This window comes from Falco cherrug, chromosome 9 (genome assembly GCF_023634085.1).
Source record: "Falco cherrug isolate bFalChe1 chromosome 9, bFalChe1.pri, whole genome shotgun sequence".
Lineage (NCBI taxonomy): Eukaryota > Metazoa > Chordata > Aves > Falconiformes > Falconidae > Falco > Falco cherrug.
In genome coordinates, this window is record NC_073705.1 from 11,766,195 (window position 1) to 11,777,537 (window position 11,343).

An 11,343-nucleotide genomic window follows, 5' to 3' on the forward strand; every position below is an offset into this window, starting at 1 on the left:
ATAACTAAAGCAGTTATGGAGCAGGATTACCCTGAAATTTGTTTCCATCCTATCGTTGTGATTTGGTTGTCTATGGGCATTAGCTCCACAATGTAATAAGCAAAGCTTCTGAAATACCTTCGTGAGAATTAGGGTTCTATAAATTAACTGATTACTGATAAAGCCTAATTATAAATTAGGTCTTATTATCAGACGCTTCTGAACTACACTGAATGAATTAAAGCGGTAGGAGCAGAAATATTTCAGTTAACCATGTGAACTCTGATAAGGGCCTGAAAGGAGACTGTGGTCCTCACCGCTCCCCATCCGAACCCAGGGCACTGGTGGGAGCTGTTACAGAACCAGGCGGGACTGTACCCTGAGACAGCCCCCCGGCACCCACGAGTCCCCTGCGTTCCACTACAAACCCTTCTTTCTCTGCTCTTTGCCCAGGGAACAAGGGGGTCCCTTCCCAAGGGGGGAGATGTGTTCCCACCTGGTTGCAATAGCACCCAGCTGGCCCCCAGCTGAGAGCAAAGGTGCCCAAGGGGGGAGTGTGGGGCCATGGCAGGCAGTGGGGCAGGGGGCTCAGGAATAGCTTTCCCTTCACTTTCTTCGGAAAAAATCCTAATTCCCTCAAGCTACTTGCTAACCCTTGTCCTGCAAATCCTTGCTGTGACCTCAGTGGCACAAACACGGGGGCTGTAGAATGGGAGGTGAAAAGAAGATTTGTTCAGTGATTTCATCCCAGCCTAACGCATTTTTTTCTTACTCACTGGCAAAACAGCATTTCTCTCCCTGCTTCCAGCTGATCTCTGTCAATAAACTGCTTCATTTTTCAGGAAGTGCTCTATCTTGAAGACATGTCAAAATATTCTAAGCTTTTCTTGGTGAAACAAGTAAAACTGGCTATTCTAAAGATGTCGGAATGCATGTCCTGTCATCATCTCCCTTACATTTCCCATGTGCCCGTATAGGTGTGTATGAGAAACAGAGACAGAGCTGGGATGGTGGCATCAAACAAATGAGTAGCATTGACAGCAGGTCCCTAGGTTCAGGTTGCAAGGGGAGCATTGCTGCAGGGTGACCACCCTGGAAGGGCAGGTTGGTGGCAGCTCTGTCAGGAGCAGGTACCTCCTGGACCTGGCTCTGACGGTGCGTACCAGTTGTTTTTTTGGCAGAAGTGTGAAAATAGCTGGCTTCAGGTACAGTTTCCTCTTTTTTCTTCCCACCCCCCACCCAACTCTTAACACCATTAGGTTTTGAAGAGCTGTGTCTCTTGATTCTCCCTTGCTGGTAGACCTGTTCTGCTGTTGTGCTGTATTGAAGTTGGAAATCCTTTGCTTTGTGGGGTATTTCTCTCTGTGGATGGGGACTGGGAAATTTAGGAATGAAGAATACAAAATAGAATGATCTTAAGCATGTGTCCCTCAGCGTGAGTGCTGTATCATGTTCATGACAGTCCTGCTCATAAATGTTTTCCTTCCCATCTGGAAATCAGTTGGGTTTTGCTTCTTGCCTGTCCCACCCAAACCCCAGTTCTCTGGGGACTTGAACCCTTCTGGGTTACAGCCTCCACTAACCTGTGGCCAATGCATCTGTTCTTGTGCCACCGTGGACTCACAGTTCAAAAGACTCCTCTCCCTCCCTGATGTTTCCCAGGCAGATTTACCAACACTAAAAGCCTCCTTGGACCCAGGTTTTCAGCTCATTCCTGTATGAAAGGCTCCCCGTTCCTTGGAGGCTGTGGGTGCAGGTTCTTGAACATGGGCAAGGAGAACTCATCATCCAGTTCAACAAACTACAGCCCAGATCCGACACCACTCAAACCTTTTTTTCTGTCACTTTCTCTCGTGTTCCTCATTCCCTATCCATGATTTTTAAGCCATCTCCACTACCCTGAGTGTTGGCCCCACTGCAGCAGGAGGATGAGGGCAGCTCACATTCCATCCCTTCCCCAGGGAGCACCCGGGAGCGTGTATTCTCTGTTGTAGGTGGGGACTGGAGCTTGCTGTAGCACATTCAGGGACATTTTTCTGAAGAAACCCATGCTGCAGTGCTCTCGTGAACTGGATCTGTGCCTACAAATCCTTCAGTTCAGCTACTTCCATCCCTAATTATTAGCAGAGCCATGCAGGACAGTGCCTAAGAAGTTTAGCTTCTCTCAGATGTCTGATTTGAAAGATGTGACTATTCTCATCATGGGACTGAAAAAGCTGCTGAAAGGCAGGGATTCATGAACTTCAGGCCATAAAGGCTCATTGCAACTGCTGGTTGGACCTTTTGCTTAGCAGAGGCCAAAGATTTGTACTTCAAACCCATAACTTCTATTTAATGCCTCTGAAAAGACGGCAAGACTTGATTTAAGGGCTCCAAGTGATGAAAAATCCAGTGTCCCCAGGAATGCTGTTTCCATGATCAGTTACCTCATTATTAAAAATCGCACTTTATTTCTGGCCTGAACACGTCTTACCTTCAGTTTCTACTGTCAGTCTGCCTTTCCTACTCTGCCCAAGAATCACCCACCATTTGAGCTCCTCTCCTTGTGGAAGAACTTGAAATCTGAGTTGCATCTTTCGGACTGATAAAAAAGGTTGAGTGGTTATCTCTAATTGTAACACTATTTTCCAGCCTTTGAATCATTCTCATTGTCTCTCACCTGTCCAACATGAGAGCAACTTTTGGACAGAGGAGCACCTCAGTGGGATATCATTTCCACTTGTGGGCTCACCAGTCGCAGGTGGGTGACCATGTTGCAGGACCTGTATCTCTGGGAACAGTCCACTTTTCTCACTCTGGAGTGGTGGTTTCCTAAAGGAAAGTTGTGACTATGAGTGCAGGTAGGATCATACATCTAAGAGAAGCTAAACTTCTTGAGCACTGTTCCGAATTGGCCTGCAGCCATGCACCTGAGCCATGATCCCAGTGGGAATCCTCCAAAAGGTAACGAGTAATGACTGTGAACCAAACCCTTCTCAATGTATTTTGTGGTCACTTGGGCAGCTTTCTTGCCTAGAGAAGGTGGTCACCTGCCTGTGGGAAGGGTGGTGTGTGTGTGGTGGCTCATACACACTTCCCATGTGAAGCAGAAGATTTTGTGTGCCCTGGTTCCCCTGTGTGGCTGTAAAGAGCAGGACACTGCTTGACCCCCATGACCACCACTCTGTTGCTCACCCACCACCTCCTTACAGCTGTTTTAACTTCTTAAAACTGCAGTGTCCTGGCAGTGTTTGGCCACTCTCGGTGCTGGAGTAGAACTCTATCCAGCAGTGCAGGGAAATGTGCGATTACCTTGGAAAGTGCTCGTTCTCAAGCAGGTGATCTCTGGAGACCAGGTGGGGAACAGGATCCAGTGCCTTTGACTACACTGAGAAAATAACGCCCTCTGGTATGGAAAAATCATCATTTGGCTTTTTAAGGAGAAGTTCCATGTAAAGCCATTTTCATTCCTCCCCAGCAGAGCATGCAGATGGAATAGGATTGTTTTCATGATGACAAGGATTTGCTTCCTCTATTTGCCAATGCAACCAAACATTTAATTATAAAAGCTCCTGAAATTAAGTAGATGCGAAAATTAAGATGAATATGCTCATTTTTGCCAATACTGTGAAATGCTTTTACTCTGAAAGACTCATTTCATTACAATATACTGTAATGGAACGTTAACACTCACATAATGACCTTAAAACCTGCTTAGAATGCAGAAACAGGTCATTGCTGTTCACTCTCTTAAGAAAAGTTATAAACCCCTAAAAATTGAGTTTACAATGGAAACACTTTAATTATAGGGGCACAACATGTGACACCATAATTCTATGGCTCAGTATACAGTCTCTTCTGGACTACAGACTACTTACAGGGTATACATCTGCCTGAAGGTCACCGAGATGTGTTGCTTTCCTCATTTTTCTCTGCTTTGGAACATTTGGAGAAAAAAATTCTCACTTAGGAGGTTTTAGGTGGCTGCCACCATGTACAGTTAAACCAGTCCAGTTACACGTATTCAAGCAATGCGAAGGCATGGTTAGTGTGATTGCAGTGATCTGTTTCAAATGAGCTTAAGCTCCTTCCTCATTATCTTAGGCAAGCTGAAAGAGACCTGGCTGATCCAGAAAAGAGAGTGCATGCTGCACCCTTCCTTGGGTTGACTGAGTCACTTTGACATGACACCTCATGCTAGATGGGCACAAGTCCAAGCACAGACAAGCCCCAAAGGGGACATTCACCCGACGACCCGTGGAGAGGAGGATGGAGCAGCCAAGAGCATCGCCGGCGCTGAAGCCTGGGTGGGAGGAAATGTGCTCCTCAGATTTGTGTGTTCAGGATCCCCAAATTCCACAGGGAGACTTGGGGGTGAGGGGCTGACCTCAGAAGGCTGTGCACCTCCATTGACTTCCCCCTCCACAAAGGCACCAAGCAGTTAGACCGAATATGGGCCAATTAACACCCATGGCAGCAGTCTAGGGCTAGGGAAAACGTAGCCTGGAACAGCTCAGCTGCAATTGCCTCAGCTTTCTGGAGGGAAAAGTTGCAAGGAAACATGGAGGGAAGCATCAAAGAGCTGTCATTCTGAACCAGATGTTAATTTGAGTTGGGGTCTCCTTGGCCACGCAGAACTATGGTGCCACGGCTTGGCAGGGAGAAATGAGATGCTGCGTTGACGATGATTAGGGGGAGCCATGAAACAGCTGGGGGACATCAAGCTTGCAAGAGCTGCTAGGACACATCTGGAATGGGTCAGGATGGCCCAGGGGTGCTTGGCCACCTTCATAACTCGTACACCCACATGTGCTGGGAACGTGCTGGTTTCACCTGCACTGCACGCTGATGTGGCACACGTGCAGACCTGATCTCCCTCAGCCTGGCAAAGTGAGTCAGTGGGTGCATCCTTCAAAAGACACCAGAGTTTCCAACAGCAAGGGGTGACACTGGTGGGCAAGGTCTGTGGGACATCCCCCAAATGTGCGAGTCCATCGTCTGATGGCGATAGCAATAGAAAATCTGTTTGTTGTGTCATGTCCCCCCCTCCTGCCCTGGTACCTAGAACAGTGTCAAGCAGCTCTAGACCACTGAGTAGGTACATCTGAGCCTTCTTTGCTTAATGTTTACCCTTAACATATGCAGAGGTCACCAGGCTCCGGCTGAAAGAAGTAGTGAAGGAACTGCGGTGCTCTTCTGTGTCACTGTGAAGGATGGACACCTGCAAGGCCAGCGTGGAGCACCTCCATTTCTCCATTTCTTCAGTCCTCCCCAAATCTTTAAACCTGGAGCAGGTTGTGGTGGTTCAGGCAGCCCACGCCAGGAAAGCTGCCTGGTATTTTTCCCTTTGCAGCTCTCCTGAGCCGAGCTGCAGGAGCTGCAGGAGGAAAATGTCACCAGCTGGCTGGAAAATCTGTCGGAGGCCATGGTGCAGGGAACCCCGGACCTTGCTTTGAAACTCCCTTGTTAAATAATGAATTTCCTGGCAGCTGTGTCTCAGGAAGGCTTAGCACGAGGGTGCCAAAGAAGTGACCCTGTGTGACAAAGCAGCTGGAAAATGCCAGAACTTGATCAATCAATCTTCTTAATTTGCCGCTGAAAAATGCAGTGCTTACAATGGGATGGTGAGGATGCCAAGCCACCTTATTTTACCTAGATCTTAAAAAGGCATCCTCACGTGCTCCTCGGGGAAGGAAAACTCGTGTGAAAAAGCAATTCAGAGGAGCTTATGGTGCACCTTGCAGGTGAGGTGCAGAGAGATGATCCTGGCTCGGAGGGAACAGGAGGACAGAGTTCACCTAATCTCAAAGAGCCATATAATTTACAAATGTCTTGTGCTCCCTTCCTTTGCTGTAGCCAATGGCCCATGGAGCTGTCAGGCAGCTGGAGGTACCAGGCAAGGCTGAAGGGAAATGCACAGTCAGCAGAGTGAAGACCCAAGTGTCATCAGTGATGCTTATGTGAGGTTTTTCTTAGAGGCATCAGAGACTGAGTAAAAGCTGGCCAGAGCAGCTGTCTGACATTTCTTCAACTCTTTCTGCTCTTCTTAGACATGCTGTAGCTTTTGTGTCACCCTACATCAGCAAAACATAGGTATTAGAGTCCATGGAGTACAGAGAAAGCAAGACCATCGCTGAGTGCAACCAGGCCACCGACACCTTGCATTTCCAACCTCCTATTACCAAGCCTTGTAGCTGGACACAGCCGAAAACCTCTTGGACTGATATTTTCTGGGCTCTGTCTCTGCTCCCAGGTGGGTTTCCTCTGGGAGTGTTACAAAAATAGTGCCAATGGCATCAAGTGTCAGGAGAAAATAGTGATTCCCTGCCCATGAAACAAGTCCTGGTGACCTTGCCTGCAGCTGAAAGTGTAGAAATAGGCTGAAGGAGGTGGAAAGTTGAACGCTAGGCTGAAGATCCAGGTCTGTGTGCTACAGAAAATTTGTGTCAGATACAGCTGAACCTCCCTGTAAGTCTCTAGAAACTGTTGTAAAAACATGTGGTTGGTGTTTCTCAGTTACTTGGCAGAACGGGCGGATGGGGCATGGCAGCCACAGCCTTGCAAATGTCTGGATGGATCCAGGTAGGCATGAGGAGTTTCCTCAGGACTGTTGGGATTTTACCTGGTTGCTAACAGAAGCAAGGAAAGCCTGGGAAAATGCAAACTGAGGTTCCTTTGCCGGCTGTTCATGTCAGGGTTCTGCCTCCTGAGCTGCTCCAGGGGGTAACTCGTTAGCAATGCTCTTGCAGGTGCTTGCCCAGCCTGGGGCTGGGGACCAGTGAGCGATGCTGAGCCATGCTGGGGCTTGCTCTTTCCAGCAGCCATGTTCCCACTTTGCAAGGGGTCAGTCTTTTGATTCTCTCCTTCAGCCCGTGATTGCTGTCAGTCCTGAGGATGCAGGTGGTAAGACAGCATGGTATATCCAGCACTGCTGCAAGATAAGGCGCTGCCCGTGGGCTCTCCTGTTGTCTGGTGGGCACAGCAGGTAACTCATTAGAGTTGTATTATTGCAGCCTTACACACATTCGTGTGGAGCTGCTTTGCCTTCAGTATAGGCCATTTCAGTAAAAGCAGGAGTTAAGGCAGACGCTTTGCACAGATGGTGCTGTCACCAGCCTGTAAAGACCTCAGAGCCTGTTTAAAGGTAAGCACTGGGATGGGAACTCAGCATCCCAAACTGGCTGCCCTGGAAGATCCCTGAAGGCTCCTTTCTGAGCCTGGGAAGCTCCCAGGCTGGCAGCGGGGTCCTCTCCACTTTCTGATGGATGACCCAGCAACAGCAACTGCAGAAGGACAGGCAGAGGCAGAGAAGCACGGAGAGGGTCCAGTGAAGGGCAGAGCAGAGGGAAAAGGGAACCTGGGGTGTCTTCACACCCTCCCAACCCAAGAGGAGCTCAGAGCCGGTGGGGTCTGCTTGGCACCTGGGGCTGAGATTTTGTCAGTCTGGGTTTATTCTCCTTCCCCACAGTGACAGTCCTTTCTCCTGTCCAGCCACCTCCATGGGTCTTTCATGTCAGCACTGCCGCACGACACACATTTATTTTGTGATTTGAGTGCACAGTCAATACAGACCTCACCCTGCTGTGTAATTCTGCAGTAACTGGGATCTGTAATACATGAAATATTCACTTTACTTCCCCCAGCCTTACTTGTGGCATGAGGAAGGGCTATGTTGTGCTCTAATCCAACAGTGTACATTGTACATGCCATAAATCTGTTGTATTTACCCCCATACTTGTAGTAAAATAATGCTGTGTCTTTGCATCTGGGCTGCCAAGCGTTAGTGTTCCTTCAGTGCTGTCACTGTAGGAGAAACACAATACCAACAATATACTATTATCACTACAAAGTGACAGGACTGTAGCTATATCTGTGCTAATGTGCTGCACTGTATGATAATTACAAATGCTTTTCATACATACACCTTTTTTTTTTTTTTCTTTTGAAGAGAGAGAGAAGCCTGAAGAGACTCCGAGCAGGTAGCGCTGCATGAAAACCCTGTTCTCCTGGAGCTGCTCAGCTGAGAACCAGCAACTCATTTCATAGTCTCAGCCCCACCATCATCACCTTCATGTGAGCCTCTGACACACTCTATCATGCACTTGGTCACGTCAGCCTTGTTTTATAATTAAGAATTACTAAATGAAATACAGAAAGATTCCAGTTGGCAGTTTTCCTTCCCAGACACCCAAACTGAATCTGCATTTGAATGGCGAAATGGCACTTAGATGGCATGAGTGGGCACGGAATCCCCCTGCACAAGTGCACGTTAAGGCACACAGTTGGGTTTTTCTGTCCCTTAGTGTGTCAGGGTAGTATTAAGCAGCATTAATACTATTAATTAATAATTAATTAATATAAGCAACCTCTTAGATCTGAACATTTTAACATTGGTGTATCTCTCACTTTATACTTCAGCATCCTAAAATAGCAGCTTGAATGAGATTTCTTTTGCTCTGATGCTGATTTTTAATCGCTGTTGCAGTAGTGATGTGCTGATATTCAAGCTGGGGCAGCAGGCTAACGAGTTATTTCAAAGCAAGTGAGCCTGGCAGGGGTCCTGGGCAAAATATTGTTTCCACTACAGACTGAACACCTAGAAAATCGACAAATGTTGGTCCACATGGGTTTATAGCAATTAGATCCCATCAAACAAGCCCGATTTCCTCTTTTGCTGGAACTGGAAGCTGGTTTGAGAGGCACTTTGCCTGGATGCAGCAGATGTTTGCAATGCTCCTGACAAGGCTGCTAATTGAGTGATTGGGATCCCCTGGGCCCATTCACAGGTATTAATGTGAAGCCAAGTGCAGGGTGATCTATCTAAAGGTAAAATAGGTCCTTCTGGAAAAGAGTGGCTCTAGAAACGGATTGAAGGCTCCTTGGGCAAGTCAGCAAAGGTAAGTTGCTAGTGCTTGAAGATTTAATGTAGCCTGGTGTGTGTTAACACAGGGGTGAGTAAGAGCAGGGAGAGATTCCTCCCTCCCCCCCCCCCCCCCCCCCCCACGTGCAAGTGCTTGCATCAAACCTGGATTATGAGGCACCGATCTGATGTGCGTGCTTGTAAAAGGATACAGGAACTGGAGAAGGTTCAGAAAAGAGCCATAAAAATAATTTGAGGATGGGAGAATGTGCCCTACAGTGAATGATTTTTAAAAAGCACATTCTGTTTAGATTGTAGAAAGGAAGAGCGAGAGGTGACTTGATTAGCGTGTAAGTACCTTCATGGGGAGAAAATACCAGGTACTAAAGGGCTCTTTAATTTAATGGAGAAAGGGATAATAAGAGCTAATGGCTGAGAGCTGAAGCTGGAGAAATTCAGACTAAATAAGCCACCAGGTTTTAACAATGGAGGTGATTAAACACTGGCACAAAGTCCTGAGAGGGGTGAGTGTTCTGTGTCTCCTGAGAGCTTCTGTTCAGGCTCGGGCTTCTTTTTTTTGGAAGGTGTGCTCTACCCAAGCATCAAGGATTTGCCTTTTTGCAGGGGTGAAGCCCTTTCCCATAGTGGAGGATGGGTCTCCACAAGGCCATGGGACCTCCTGGCCAAAAACTGCTGTGGAAAATTGCTTTGCCACCTGGATGTGCCAAGGGTAAAGGGACTGCTTCTAATGAAGGATGTCTTAATATCACATTTGAGTCCACAGGGCTTATGGGGGTGGCTGAAGAGCTGCCAGCCCAGGGTCTCACTTGGAGTAATGCAGTTCAGCATCTGAGACAAATTGTGTAGCACGGATGCTCTCCCTGCCGCTGGTACCTCATTTTTCGTTCTTTCTCTGGATCAGACCTTCCCTCTGCACTGACAGATGTTGCTGTCAGGCCTGCAGGGGCTCATCCTCTTCCACCCAGAAGCATTTGGTGGTCCTCTGATGTTGAATGTCTCCCTGAACTCTGCAGGAAGATGAAATGTCCCCTCCCAAGGCCAAGTCCCAGGTACATAAACCATCCTCCATCCAGTGGTGCAGCCACGGACTGAACCATGCTTATTCACACAAACTGGAGATCCAGCCTCAATCCCATTCATATTTCCCTTTGGTGACCCCTTTGAATTCCACACTAGTTAATGTTAAAATTGTCTGCTATTAAAAAAAAAAAAAAAAGGCTTTTATTGCTGAAGCTGTATGCAGGATGCTCTCTTTGTTGTTGTGCTGCGAGATATTCAGTGTATTTCCAATTTCTTTAGCAACAAGCAGCAATGCTGTTGTGACTCCCTTTGCAGTACACATGTGCTGGTATTTATTCTGCACGTGGTGGCTTGGCCAGCTTGAAAATACTCTGCTATCCCTCAACGTACCTATAAACATCTCAGTTGCCCTCTCACAGAGCCAAAAAAATACCAGGTGACTTAACGTGATGGCTTATTCACCATAAATAATGAGCAGAAGAAAAATACCACTGTGGATAGTTCAAAAGCCATCAATGGGTAGAGATGCATTCCTGTGATTGGTACGTTTGTAACAACAGAGCACATTATACAAAACAAACTGTTCAGAGTTAATTTCTGAGAGAAAAAGAAACCCAGCAGTAATGGAATAAGTGGCTAATCGTGTGTCGCTCCAGCTGCTTTAGGGAGCTACCACAAGCTTTGCCCATTTCTGTGGCAAGCCTGTAATGCATCGTGGTGTTTAACCACCAGACCCAGCTATTGCGATGGACCGCGGGTGGCAGCAGGAAGGTCAGGGCAGCACGTGTATTAGATTGCTTTAACCAAGCCAGACATTTTCAGAGGCAACCTCCCACCTGCTCAGGTTTTTGACCATTTACATTCCTGACGGCATGCTCGAGCAAGCATTTTGTATGTATATATCCTCACTCATGAAAATTTTCTCTTTAAATCTTAGTGTTTTATCACATGAGGGCATAATTTCCTACTTTTCCACCTCCCTGGGAATCTAATTCCTCCACCATCACCATTGCATCCAATTCTCCTGTGGTCCCAGTATCAGGAGTCAGTCAGCTGTTGTATACAGACCAGTTTCTGGTACTTGGTCTCCAGACTTGATTTCTTCCACTCCTTGGTGGTTTGGTACAGGTAACCCAATAGTTCACTTCCTAATATTGAAAATGGAGATACAAGAAAAGGATATTTTCCCTAGTGAGACTGGCTAGGGTTCTGATCTTCACAAAACTGTTAGAAATAGCAGTTTTCTGTAGTGGTTAGGCTCAGTTTCTAAATGATCTTTTGCTGGAAGAAAACATTGGCAGGACACCCAAATTGTCAAGCAATCTCACCCAGTGCTTTGGAGAAAGCTGCAGCTAGTGGTTCAGGGGGGTTAGCTTTGGTTTGTCACATTCCTTCCGGATAACTTTTAACAAATCCAGCCCAAGCAGACCACACATTTTCCCTTTTCCAGTTAGATTTGGATTTCTGTCCTGTCTGGGAGACCG